The sequence below is a fragment of the Bacillus rossius genome, chromosome 11 (genome assembly GCF_032445375.1).
Source record: "Bacillus rossius redtenbacheri isolate Brsri chromosome 11, Brsri_v3, whole genome shotgun sequence".
Classification (NCBI taxonomy): Eukaryota; Metazoa; Arthropoda; class Insecta; order Phasmatodea; family Bacillidae; genus Bacillus; species Bacillus rossius.
The window spans coordinates 7,303,337-7,318,727 of record NC_086338.1 but is presented as its reverse complement, the minus strand read 5'-3'; positions in this window follow the sequence as shown (position 1 = coordinate 7,318,727).

The window sequence follows — 15,391 nt, the reverse complement described above, 5'->3', positions numbered from 1 at the left end:
AATTCCTTAATTTAAAAATACAAAACTGTGTAATTAGGGGAAAAATTATTATTTCCTAACTAAGAGAAATTTTGTCCAGAAATAAATAATGTAAACAAAAGTTTACTTGAAGCGACATTTTCTGCATAAAAATACTATAGAAAGATGACATAAAAATGGAAATTTAAATTAAATTAAAATTTTTTTTATTGGATTCTTGAACACTGCATCGCATTGGAATTTGACATAATATGAAAATAGATAATATAATTGATAAGTTGGAAAATAGTAAACAAGCTGCTTGAAATTACATAGAAAAAATTCCACTTGTACCACCATACAGCACATAATTGATTTTTCAAATGTTTTTACTTTTTATGGAATCATAAAATATGTAACATTCTTAATTTTCCCATTTAAAAACAAATATTTTCTTTGTCCAGTTAAAAAAAAAATGTGTAAAAACTTTGAGCCGATGTGTTAAGCCGCAGTTTGGAGTAATTGCCCCGCTGAGCGCCGGAGTTGAACAAGTGTGGAGGGTAGGGGGTGAAGATAAGGCTGGTACAGACGCGGTGTTGGGGCGGAGTGGGGAGGACCTCGTGTCCCAGGCTGTTAGCAATGTGAGTTGCGACGCGGGTGGTGGTAAGGGGAGGTTGTCTCGGACTAGACGCTGCGGCGCATGCGCGCAGCCGGCCCGACGCCCCGGCGACGCGACCCGCCAGTTGCCCGCGGCGACACCAGCGCTCCAGGCGGCGAGTCCAGCTGCGCGTGAGTCCCTGCTGTCCAGTCCCACTTCCATTCACACTGTTTACAACAAGTCATGCGTCAAATCAATGGCAAACTAACTTTTTTTTTTTACGAAAGTTCGATACGCGCATCTTAAGTTGTACGGCACACATCCAACCTGAAGTCCAGTTCTTCCCACACTTGGTTAACAAGTTCGGAGTAATGGACGCAATAGCCTCTTGAATTCTGTGTTTCAACTCTGGAAAAACATTAGGTGGCGGTGGAACGTAGGCTCGATCTTTTATAAAGCCCCAAAGGAAAAATAAATAATAGCATGGCTTTATGTCGAGTGAACGTGGAGGCCAGCGAAAAAAAAAAAAAAGCTCTGTCTCGGCCTCCACGACCAATCCAACGGTCAGGGACTTCGAATTTAAATCACTCTCGTACTAAGAGATTCCAATAGGGTGGGGGGAGGAGGGGTCCATACTGTTGCCAAATAAGGTTTACATATTCACCCTCAACTAATTGGGGAAAGAGTCATTCTTTCGTGCTGCAAGCGATAAAACAACGAGTATAGTATAGTAGTTATAGTTTTATTGTCCAAGTCGACTACAAAAATAAACAATTATATTGTAGATGTAGTATAGGACTCGTCAGAAATATTAAACATTATGAATACACCTTTAAGTACAATCATATACACGTAAACAAAAATAATAATAAACAAATAATGTACATCATATTATAATAATAATACATTTTTAGCATAGTTTTCCTTCCATAAAATCATTAATAGAATAAAAACTGATTTCCAACAGCAAATCTTTCAGTTTTTTTGACGTGACAATGTCTAATAAATCGATGAACACTGGCTGCACACACGAAATTATCCTACTACGGATGTCCCACTACTGATGTCCGACTTCGGATGTTTTTTTTTTTCCTAACCTAAATTAAATCTAAGTGTATTTGGGAGGGGTCTGGGTTAGGGAGAGACTCTAAGTGCGTCTCAGGCCGAATCCTATACACTCTAATCATGCAGGGGTTAGCCATGCGGGAGAGGGAGCGTGCATCGTGTGCTAGGAGGGGGATTGGCCAGCCATGGCAGCAATTGGCGCCATGACTAACTCCCCTCACTGGCTATTCTAAGTTAAAACTAGATAAGTTTGGCCCAGGTAAAACCTGCATAGACACAGGGAAAACCCTGGGCACTTACATGCGGGATGCAAAAATTCATGCATTATTGGCAAGCAGGTTGAATACGGGAAACAGAGGGATGGTTCCGAAAGAAGAGTTGGACAGAGTAGAAAAGAGTCTACCATGCGGGGGATTGGGGGCTTGCACATTGCTGTGCGCATTGTTTTGGGCGGTACTGGTTGTTTCGGGGACGACTTTAGTCGTTTCCCGCCAGGCTGCCAGCCAGCCAAGTGAAGTGAAAACATAAATTTAATTATATGACCTCAGCTCCCAGGTTGCCCCAGTCGCCGCGGCCATGTATGCCCGACACATTGTGCTGCCAGCCTGGGCATGTCAATCATTGGCTAGTCCAATGTTGCTTATTTGCACCGCAGGACGTGGTCAGACACATGGTCAAACACCTATAAACCATTGGTGAGTCTGCTCACTTATATAATTAAAACATACGCATTTCTAAAAAATAATTGGTAAATTTTGTAGCCGAAGCTACGCGGATACGCACTCCAATGTACTCGGCACAAAGCTGAAGGCATTATTGGCTTACCGTGTCGTGCGTCTGTGTCTGTCGGGCCTCGCTGCTGGGTTGCAGCTCAGCTAGTGTACTGGGAGTGGTGGGATCCGACACATTATGCTGCCAGCCTGGGCATGTCAATCATTGGCTGGTCCAATGTTGCTTATTTGCACCGCAGGACGTGGTCAGGCACATGGTCAGAATCCTATTTATTAACCCATTAATGCCCAAATTAATTATTTTTGAAAATTAGTTATAAAATTTACATATCTGGTATAATTGACACCCCTAAGTATGAATAAATTTACAAAAAAAAATTATATGCTATAGTTTTTGAAAAAAGTGGTGTCCTATAAATATGACGCTGGGTTTAAGTGAGTCACAGTAATTTTTTTTTCACAAAATAATCTTATAACATTTAAATTATTTATTTTATTTGTATAACTATTTTTTTAAATAACAATTTCAAGCACACAATTTTACGTATACTATAAGAAAATAATTTGTGTGTCCATTATAAAATTTGCTGTACTAAGTCTAATTATGGAGAACTGTGAAAAATATATTTTTTTTACACTTTTATGGAACTACAATAATGTTTTAAATTACATTTTATACACATTGTGCACACAAAGTCGACATACGAAAAACTAAGCTATATAAAATATAACAAAAATTCTAATCATATAATTTTGTACAAATTCACATAAATAAAAGTGCATCAACAATATGGAATCACAGTAATAATGCATTACACAGAGAGAGTGAGTGACAATGTACCAAAAATAAGAATTTTTATTTGTTTATGAATTTTTCAAAAATTGGTTTGGACAGAATTAGTTTACCATTTATATTTTGAACTGGATACAGATAAGTGTTCCAAGATATAGGACCTATAGCATCAGATTAGTTCATAAAAAACATGTGTGTTCATGTACACTGAAAAATGTCAATTAGGCTTACTGCTTTCCTTTTTGTTGTGAAATTTTGGAAAACATCTTGTACATAATGTAACATCACATTTTGTACAAAATGTAAGTGGTTTTCCTTTGCATCCCCTGAATTGGCAACGTCTTTGCTTTTCTCTCTTCCCTATAATGTGGTCTTCCCTGTCAAATCGAATTTCCTCTGATACTGCTGGCTTAGATGTAGAGGGAAAGGAGTATGGCCTACCTTTCATGACATTTTGCCCATGGCCTAGCTTTAGATACTTTACTGCTATGGATCTTCTGAAGTCTTTTATTGAGATTGACTTTGATCCATGTATGAGACGGTAAAGTATGAAAGCATTGACGATTGTCATATCAATTACTCGAGTTACAAGGCACCAATACCACTTCTTGCCTCGTATAGCAATTCCATGCTTTTCCAACAGCCAGTCATGGTGATCAACTCCACCCATGTATTTATTATAAGACTTTATCAGGAGAGGCTGTGGAATAGGCAGTCGTTCCTTGGCTTCTCGACTCCACCGTAAAGCAGATGAAATTGGTTCTACTGTGTCATAGTTGGTTGCCAAGGTCACAGATCTGTTATCATTCCAACGAAGAACTAGTATTTCATTACTGGTATCAAAACGGTAATCGTATGAGCCTCGTACTGATTTCTCTATTTCCTTTGTAGATTTTATAGGGCACTTTGCTGTTCTGTTGTCATGTATTGTGCCAGTAGCTCTAAAGCCTTTCTCCCGCAGCTCTATCAAAAGTGAATGGCTTGTGAAAAAGTTGTCAAAGAAAACTACGTGACTTGAAGGATCTTCAACTGCAGATAACAAACTCATAACAACTTTACTTCCGAGTGGACCAACAGAAGATGTTTCCGAAGGTTCTTTGCCACAGTAAAGGCTAAACTTATAACAGTATCCACTTTCACCACACAATGCACGCCAGTAATCCCGCTCACTGGGTAACGTATGGTACCCAGACAACACAAGAAACCCAAGAAAGATTTTTATATCCTGTGTTGATATACTTAAATCATGCATATTTTTCTGGGTAGTGGCATACCTTATTGTTTCTTCGACAATAAAATCAAAGATTTCCTCTGTAAAAAACTATTCAAAAATTTCTAAAGGTGTTGCATTTGCTAAGTCAGTCTTCACTAACTCAATAAGTCTGAAAAATGAATTTCCTGCTTCAGGCAGCTTTGTGTATTCTGGAATCTTTTTTTCCCAAGTTTTGTTTAGGTTGTCAAACTTTTTCTTTTTTGTTTTTGACTCTTGTGGCGAAAAAGCAGTTGGTATGTCATTTTACCCTTCTACCTCCGGGATAATTACTTCTATATTACCTGCAATATCCTGAATAAAAGGTGCTTCTAGATTTTCATAATCAATTGTCTCTTCGTCTGTCAGTTCGTCAACATCTGGAGGAAGAGCGGCTAAATCCTCTTCTATTTTATCGGAATAGAAATACTCTAGCACTTCTTCAGTAGATCGAAACTGTTGGCGACTCATTTTCGTAACTTTGCCCTGCAAAAAATACAAAAAAATATATTTTTTTTCCATTTTGACACCGTGAAGTGTAAAATATGTGCAACGCCCAGCGTCATATTTATAGGACACTGGTATTTATATTCAAATCTACAGAAAATAAAAACCAATAAAAATTAATTACACATTTTCTTAAACAGTTACATCAATAATAAGTACATCAGTAATAAAAAAGATAAACTTACCTCCAATACATCAGCAAAAAATAATACCTAAGAGAAGAGCGTGCACGATAAGAAAAAGGAGCGACTTCACTTCCTCACTGTCAGCACAATACTGCGAACTATATGGAACAAAGGGTGGAAAACATGATGACTAAGGTCTCTAGAACTCATGTGACTCAGCACGCTGTCTCATGTTTCCTGGTGTTTAAGATTCAAGGACAAAGATAGTGTGTCCTATAAATAGGACGCTGGGTGATAAAGGGTTAATACTTAATATTATACTTAAAAATAGTATGTTTAATTCTAAATCTGGAGCTGCCAGAATACGAGTGTCGATCTGCGCGGAATTTCCTCGCCAGTCCGCAACCGCGGTGTTGGGGTCTGGCCTCTGCTGCGCGCAGGTGCGCTGTGATTGGCCGGAGCTACCAGCCAATCACAGGCCACTATGGGGGTCGGTGCGCCAGGATGGATTTCGGGCGTTTGTATTTTTGTGCTACGTCTGGATCGTAATTTCCAAGTGAGGAAACATGTGGGTTTAAATTGTTTTCGCATTTATCATAGAAAGTTTGTGTTGTACGAATGTAAAAGTCTTGCAGGGTTTCCGACTCGGTTTCCCTATGCAATGCTTCTACTGGACAATATCTCGGGGCATCGGTAGCGATTCGAATACACCTGTTCTGTATTCGCTGTAATTTGAGTAAGTGTGTAGGTGCAGCTGTTGCCCAGACTGGGGCTGCGTACGTGATTATTGGGCGAATTAGAGCTTTGTACAGCAGTAGGCCGGTTTTAACCTTGCTGCCGCATCGCCTGCTCATAACTGGATATAGTGCACTAATCCTAGCCTGCGCTTGCGCTCGCTTAGTGTCAATGTGGTGGCACCAGAGTAGTTTCCTATCCATGTATACGCCTAGATATTTCACTACTTCCTTATGTGGTGTTTGTTCGTCAAACAAACGTATTTGCGGCCTGTGTTGTGCTGGCGGGAGATTTTTGCGGGTAAACACAATAGTCTCTGACTTAGTTGTGTTTACTTTGATGCGCCAAGTCGTGCACCATCGTTCGAACTCGGTGAGTGCGACTTACAGTCTGTTCGTAGCTATCTGGAGGTTGTGGGACCTCCTTTACAGCACTGTGTCATCTGCATAACAGCCCAGCTTTACTAGGCGGTGTGCGGGGCGTGGAATGTCACTGACATAAACATTAAATAACACAGGGCCTAAGATGCTTCCCTGTGGAACACCTGCTCTTATTTGTTTTAGGTCAGATAGAGCTCCTTCGGTAAATACTCTAAAGGTTCTGCCTGCTAAGTATGATGCGACTAGCTTGATATAGCAGTCCGGGAATCCTGTTTGGTAGAGTTTGTAGATTAGCCCCGCATGAAATACTCTGTCGAAGGCTTTTCTACATCTATAAACGTAGCAACTACGTAATCTTGTACATTAAATGCGCTTGTGATTTCCTCAGTCAGGCGCACTAGCTGATGCACTGTTGAATGTGTACTGCGAAAGCCAAACTGTTCATTCGGCAGTATGTTGCTCTCGTGGATGTGTACATTAAGTCTGTGTAGTATAATACTCTCTACGACTTTAGACACTGTACTTAGCAGACTGATAGGTCTGTAATTTGTTTGTAGGGGCGGGATTTTATCCTATTTTTTTAAAGGTCGCTTCGACATTGTCCAGGCGCTTCCGTCGTGGGTGTCGAGTCTTGCGATTTTAGTTTCCCTCTGGCTGCTTCGCCAGAGTGAAATTTCATCGGATATTACTGTTTGTAATTCATTTATTCGGCGTTTCGTGTGCTGTGTGCGACGCCATGTGTATTCGCGCCGCAGTCGATTTTTTTTTGTGAAATCAAGCTGCGGATGTATTCTGGCAGCTCGTCGTGTGCTAACCTAACCTCCTTTTCCGGGATGCACTGGCTAACCATCCTGGATTTTATTTGTTAACTCTAGGATCGCGGAATTTAAGTTGTCGCCATTTTCAATGCATATTTCGGTCGCGTCAGGGAGATTTATTGTTAAGTAGTTTTTAAATCCTTGCCAGTCCGCATTTTTGTAGTCCCTGATTTTTCGTGGTGGGTTGGAATGTACGTTGGCATCATCGAAGATCAAATGGACTGGGAAATGATCCGATGACATGTCGTGTACAACCTAGAGTTCGAATCCCGTGTTGACACGTTTGTTCAGGGCAATATCTAAAATATCAGGCATGTCATTTAGTCTGCCGAAGTCATGTGTGGGCTCGGAGGGAGCATGTACATGATAATTTCTATTAAGTTGGTGGGTGTAGAGTAGTCTGCCGTTTGCTGTAGTGCTCCTGCAGTTCCACTCTATGTGTTTGGCGTTTATGTCACCTACAGCGAGGAGGCTCGGGGCCGCCACATACAAGGCGTCCAGATCCGCCTCGCCGAGGGACCTGCCTGGTGGAGCATACATGGAGATTAGTTTAATCGGTTGTCTATTTATGTTTAGGTTGATTCCTATAGCCTCGAGGTGTTGGAAGTCGGGGAGCTGGCAAACAGAGTTGTACACTTGTGTGGACAGCAAGGGCCACTCCGCCGCCTCGTGCATCGCGGTCGCGCCTATATATATTACATAGTTTAGTATAGTCAGCCTATCTGTCGGTGTTAGATGCGTTTCATTTATCGCAGCTATTTTTATTTTATATTTATCCACATGGTTTATTAGTTCCGGTATTTTATTTTTAATGCCGCGTGCATTCCAGAATAGGAGGGATTGCAACTTAAAACTATTGGCCAGAGTTGTGTGACAGCTCGGGTCCAGATTAGTTACTGCGATTGAGCTTGGCAGCAAGGGTTTGGACGAAGCCCATTGTGGCTTGTATTTTGTCCGCCAGAGGGACAGATTGGTCGCACCAGATTACCATGAGTTGGCACATGGGTATTAAGGTCGCTGCGAGGTTCGAGTCAGTGGTGAAAGTCTTGGATTGCTCCAGGACTTTCATGAAGTACGCGAAACCTAATTGCGGGGCCGGCTGTTCGCGGGGCGCGGGCGGGGCAATTGGCCGCGCTGGGGCCTATTCGATTGCCATGGTCTCCAGAGGTGCAGGAGCTGCCTGTGGCTGTGCGGGCGTGGGCGTGTTCCTTGTCTGGACTGCTGGGGCAGGCTTGGCTGCCAGCAGTTTGTCCTGGGCAGGCTGTTGGGGCCTGTCCTCCGTGGGCGGGGGGTATTTGCCCTGGCCGTTTTTGTGACCAGTGGCGTTCTTTTTGTATGTCCTGGGCTGGGGCTGTTTCTTCCCGCGCTGCCAGGGGTTGTTTGCCAGCACCGGGTAGTACAGCTCGTTGTAGCTGGGCTCCCAGTGCTGCTGCTGCTGCAGGGGTGCGAACCAGTTTTCATTCGTCGGCAGGTACTGACCTAGTGGCGGGGGCGGGGGGTTCCTTGGGGGCTCCCATGGGTTCGGTCTCGGTGGGCCGAAGTGTCCAGGAGGCGCTGGTTGCTGCTGCAGGGCCTGCGCTGCCGCTTGCCTGTTGGCTCGCATGTCGCGGCGAGATTGCTGCTCGCGCGCCTTGCGGACCTGGGGGGGGAAGGTGCCTGCGACTCGCCTTCTTATACTCCTTGCAGCCCTTATAGTTGGCGCAGTGCTGCAGCTTGCAGTGGGCGCACCTCTTGTGGTCTGCCACCCCCCTTGTGGGCAGTCGGGTGCGCGGTGTGGGCTGCTGCACCACCTACAAACTTGGCTGGCTCTGCAGCCTTTTCCTACATGGCCAAAACGTTGGCAGTTACTACACTGGTTAGGGCCGGAGGGACGCTTGTAGTCGTCTACCCGAATTAACATGCCTGCGAATTCGCGCAGCGCATAGATTTTCGCGCTGTCACAGGACTGCGGCACCTCGATTACGAGCGCGTCGCACTTGTGACGGTTCTCTAAGAACCAGCAGTTTTGGACTGGTAGGTCGGTCGCGGCAAACTCCTGCTGAAGGAAGTTGTGTGGAGTAAAACGGTGCATGCGGCGGAGCACACATTTTTTAGGAATTTCTCCACTCTGCAGGAGTACCGAGTGCAGAGCACCAATTGCCTGAAGAGCCTTAATCGCGCGGTGGTACTCCGCGATGCTAGCAGTGTTGACCTGCATCTCTTCACGGCCGCGGTGTTGACACGTGAATTTCTCATTGAGCGCGCCCTTCAGTGCAGAGTACACTGAGGGGTATTGGTGTTCTTGATCTAGGAACACGAACAGGGGTTTCATTCGTGGAGCCTTGGTCGGGGCCGCGGGAGTCTGCGGTTGTTGCGGGGGGGGGGGGGGGGGTCCCGCCTCTTCGTCACTGTTCGCACAGGACACCTCCACGTGCGAGCACTTAGCCCTTTTTGAGGTGGCTAGGGTCCAGCCAGTTTCGTCCATGCCTGTTTCTGCGTGGTCTTCGCTGTCAGGGATGTCGTTCGTCATGGTCACCTCACACCTGGGTGCACCCACTGACCTTCCCCCGGGACTAAGTTAGCCGGGTCCTGGCTAGGCTGTAGGAGAACTAATCTCCGGGTGTTGCCAGGCTTGTCACACTTACACAGAAATACCTCTGCTTAACCTTTACCGCCTGTGCGCATGTAGCACACGGGCACCTTTCAAAAATCGCTGGGTAGCACTAATAAGTGCTATCCACAGCTTGGGTGGTGAGTGCTGGGCAGCACTAGGTGCTAGCCACAGCTGATGCGGAGATCTGGAAGTTCTCGTAGAGCAGCTCCGGGACACGTCCGTCCTCCACCGAAGCGCAGTTGGAACTCCGGATGTTTTACGCATGCGTGGCATCTCTCTGGTATGTTGCGGATGGTACAGAGAACTCGGCCGGCACGTGGCGGCGTACTGGCTCGAGGTTATTGTTGTGGACCGCGCCACGTGAGTATATTCGCAAGGAAATGGCGTTCTTACAAGTACGTATTGTTTTAATTACTATTGTAAATCAGTATATTTAAACAGTGTTGTATGAGTATTGTTTTAGCTGTGTAACTAAATATTTATTGCTGGTATGATACTTTTCATGATTTAGTTTGACATTGGTAATTATTTGTCATGAGTTATTATTTGATCAACTAAATCACACACTGTATTATAGTTATGAGCCCACGAGCTTGTAAATATTTCGAGTCCAACAGAGAATATGCTAGTTAAAATAAATTCAAACAAATATCGTGCATGAAATATTAATATACACAAACTGAAACAACTATTCTCAATATGGTTTCGTGGCCATGTGGTTAGCATGAATGACTTCCACTCCAAAGGTTATCGGTTCGAATTTCGGCAGCTGCGAATTTTTTTTGTACTTATAAACTTTTATTTACTTTCAAAAGTAATAAATATATTTGAATTAATGAAAGCAAATAAAAGTAAATTTATTAATGAAATTAATTTTACATTTCATTTCACTCCTTTGTATCCATACAAAATAGCGATAATTCAAAAAAATTGATTCAATTTTATTCATAAAGGTATGCAGCGGTAGATTTTATCATACAAAAGATAGAAAAATTAAAAAAAATTCTTCCTCAAAAAATATAATATTTTTAATGCCTAAATGGTTTGGTTGCAAAAACATATTACAGCTCAGTCTCAGGCCGAATATGATATTTCCTTTTCTTCTGGATCAATCATTTTATCAATGTTTTGTTATGTTGTCACGTTAAACTATCGTTCGTAAACCGACTTTACAGACAACCAATTTTTTTAAGTGATAAAATTATAAATTACAAAATTATACACTTGTATTAAAAATAACTGCATTACTATTGACACTAACACACTGATATACGGGTATACAGTACCATATAATCTTTGTTGATGTATTGCATATTTGTGCAATAATTTACAACCCTTTATTTAGACATACAAAAATTTCTAAAATGCACACAGAATTGCAGTTTAAAACATTATTATAGCTGTAAATTGCAAATTTGCTCACTAATATAAAACTTGTTTTGCGTTTGTAAAATAAAACAATGTAAGTGATAGCATATTGGTAGAGATGATGGAAAATAGCATTTATAAATCAGACTCGTAGCATTATGTTTTGAATTAAATAATATATGTAAACTACTATAATTTATTATACTAAACAATAAATTAAACAAGAAGTAATTTATTTAACAAACAGTTGAGTCAGCTTTTGGAAGGCCATTTTTTTTCCACAAATACTTTTTTATTTTTAAGTACCATCCTACACTGTGTTTACATAGATTATTATTGTTTTGGTTACAAGACAACATAAATTAATGTGAAATTACTAGTGCGTGAATAAAATACATTTTCAATAAATCAAAAATAAATTATTTTTGATATGCTTTGGGTTAAATTTTAACTGGTAATTTTTGCAGTTAATTATTGTACTGTCATTTAGATGAGACTTTTATTACGCTTATCTGTTGTCGTTTATTCTTCTAATTATCGTTGTTACAGTGTGTGCACAACAGAACATTTGGATTACCGACATAAAGTAACAAGATAAATTTTCTGTGCCCTACAGTTGATAATGGCAACATGCATTTTAACCGCTACTGATGAAACCTACGTGTCACTTAGAAAGTAGCGCCAGTTTGTTCTCCGTGTCACAACTAGTTCCCATTTGCGTGTTAAAAAATTTGTCGCGTTAAGCAAATAGTGCATGCACTCAGTATGACGAAAAATTGAAATACACAAAAAAATACTGAATGAGTGAAATTTTTTTTTACAAGTTGGTGCATCTCACTTGGAAAAAAGTTGGCTACAATTACTGACTTTGTATTGGAAAATGTTTTGTCTATATACAAAATTTTTTTGCAGAAAGTCATTTTTGTGTGTTTTAATCAAGTTTTTCTGCTTAAGCCTGATTGGAGCATTTTTATAACTAATTAGCATAACCTGGTAGATATGGTTCTGCCAGTGTAAGATAGAAGTTGATGCGCTGCAGCGCCATCTAGTTGATATGCTACTAAACTTTACAGGATCACCCGCTGGACCGAACCCGAGATCGCCAGATGGTAGACAAAATATAGTTTCCGTGTTGTTTGTTGATGTTATGTTTACAGTTGGTTATATGTATTCAGTTAGGTACTGGATACTGATACTGATAATTTAATTCTTTATTAGGGAAATTTACCTATCACCTAAGTAAAATATAGTTAAAAAAGTCTTACTCATGTTATTAATTAATGTATTCTGGTTCACTCAACTCGAACCAGACAATTGTGGTAAGGACAGTATGACAAGGCACTCACATAAAACAGTAGTATGTATTGGGGGCTCCGAGATCAGGCCTCAGGCGGTGGTGGTGGTGTCGGTGTCCGCCATCTTGGATTGTGACGTCATGGCGGCCATCTTGGATTGTGATGTCACGGCAGCCATCTTGGATAAGCGTAACGGGGCACCACGTAACGGGACACCGTGTAACGGGACATAACGTAACGGGACAAGTAGATCACGGCGGCCATTTTGGATCCGTCATTTTGGATGACGTCATTGTGTGTTCTAGAAAATTCCGGTGATGTGTTTTCCGCCATTTTGAATGATGACGTCACTGTTGCAATTTTTGTTACGGTCGCCATCTTGAAATTTGGACGCCATCTTGAAAATCTTTAATTATTATCCGATTTTAATGAAAAAAATTCCAAAATTCATCAAAAAATTAACTTATTCGAATTCTGATTGATTATATCGATCACCGTCCTCGGTTCGAACCCGACAGAGGCAAAAAAATAAAAATGGCGACAGGCTCCTTCCTCAATGGTGGATGCAGGCAGACTGACTCCTACCACTTTTTTTTTTCAAAGCATATATACCATCAGGTAGTATGACATCATGTCCGCCATCTTGAAATTCGGACGCCATCTTGAAAATCTTTATTTATTATCCGATTTTAATGAAAACAATTCCAAAATTCATCAAAAAATTAACGAATTTGAATTCTGTTTGATTATATCGATGTACGTCCTTGGTTCGATTCCCGACGAGAGTAAACGGTCGATCCTTCCTCCATGAAAGCTACCTAGACTGATCTATCACCACCAATACCAAGGTATATATCGTCAACTGGTATGACATCATGTCCGCCATCTTGTCTTCATCCACTGGAGACCACCATCTTGTTTTCGTCTGCTAGAGTGTGCTGATACCATGTAGTATAATTATCTGGTCACCACACCTTTGACCTTGACCTTGAACTTTGACTTTGACCTTGACCTTGAACTTTGACCTTGACCTTGAAATTTGACATTGACCTTGAAATTTGACCTTGACCTTGAATTTGACCTTGACCTTGAATTTGACCTTGACATTTGACCTTGACCTTTGACCTTGAAATTTGACCTTGACCTTGAAATTTGACCTTGACCTTGAAATTTGACTTTGTCCTTGTCGACCATCATGGATCCGACATTTTATGTTCAGTACATGCTACCAGGAGCTACCACCTGCTGGAGTACGCCATCTTGTGTGTACTTGTATTATAGAGTACATTTTTACAGTGCAGTAATCATTTATTACGGAGGTGTCCCCCGCCATTTTGAAATTCGGACGCCATCTTGAAATCATGTAATAATGTAGCTAGAAAAGCGGGAAAAAATCCAAAATTCATCAAAAATATCACTCATTAATTTACACATCGATTCGATCCGCTCCAGTCCTTGGTTCGATCCTCGATCGTTGCAATAATGTTTAATTTTATGAAAAAATAACTTCAATAAGCCACGTTCAACATTCTTAAAGAGACTTTAAAACCTCTACTACCATCATCCTATAAGCCATCAAGACCACCATATTGAAAATTCGTAATTGTAATGCTAGAGATTCGGGAAAAAGTTCAAAATTCATTAAATAAATTTGTAATCTATATACTGATTGATTAGATCGACTAAGGTCCTTGGTTCGATCCCTGGCCGATACAAACCAACTTTAATATTTTTAAAAAAGTACCACTAAAGTGGCAGGTTTGAGAAAATAAAAAACACCACAAATTCTTTTACAAACATAATATTTATTACACAATTTCTATCCTACTACAGGATCACTTGCGAAATCCAGCAATCTTATAAACATTTAGCTTTGCATAGACGTGCAACGACTACTTCTTAGCTCCAACAGCTCCAACAGCCTCCAAATGCTCCAACAGCCTCCAAATGGTTCCAACAGCTCCAAATGCTCCAACTACATTTTCTTTCAACAGCTCCAATGATATTGGGCTACAATGCTACGAGTCTAAGAGACAACGAGGCTACAAGACTACGAGTCTAAAAGGATCTAGCTGGTTCCGAGTTATACATGGCTGAGAGACTGCATGACTAAAATACCGCATGGCTACGAAACTACATGTCTACTCGGCTCCAACACACAATGTACACACAGTACACACAGGATATCGGAACGTACACACAGTACGCACAGGGAAACGGGACGTACACACAGTACGCACAGGGAAACGGGACGTACACACAGGAAAACGAAATGTACAAACAGGAAAACGAAATGTACAAACAGGAAAACGAAATGTACACACAGGAAAACGAAATGTACACACAGGAAAACGAAATGTACACACAGGAAAACGAAATGTACACACAGGAAAACGAAATGTACACACAGGAAAACGAAATGTACACACAGGAAAACGAAATGTACACACAGGAAAACGAAATGTACACACAGGAAAACGAAATGTACACACAGGAAAACGAAATGTACACACAGGAAAACGAAATGTACACACAGGAAAACGAAATGTACACACAGGAAAACGAAATGTACACACAGGAAAACGAAATGTACACACAGGAAAACGAAATGTACACACAGGAAAACGAAATGTACACACAGGAAAACGAAATGTACACACAGGAAAACGAAATGTACACACAGGAAAACGAAATGTACACACAGGAAAACGAAATGTACACACAGGAAAACGAAATGTACACACAGGAAAACGAAATGTACACACAGGAAAACGAAATGTACACACAGGAAAACGAAATGTACACACAGGAAAACGAAATGTACACACAGGAAAACGAAATGTACACACAGGAAAACGAAATGTACACACAGGAAACGGAATGATCACACAGGAAACGGAATGATCACACATACAGTAGCGGAAACACAGACTTATTTGGTAATCAGGATACAAGAAATAAATCATACTTTTTTAAAATATAAATAATTCATTTTATTTTTCATTAGTACACACATGACAGTTAATCAAATGATTATTGTATGTAGCCAGCGTTCCGAAGTTCTTTAAGTATGGTCGATACTTCCACGATATGCGAGTAGTTTCCTCTACGAACAGATGCCACCATCAGTCATAGCCGGTCAACCAATATGTTTGGATCTTTCCATGATGTGGAAT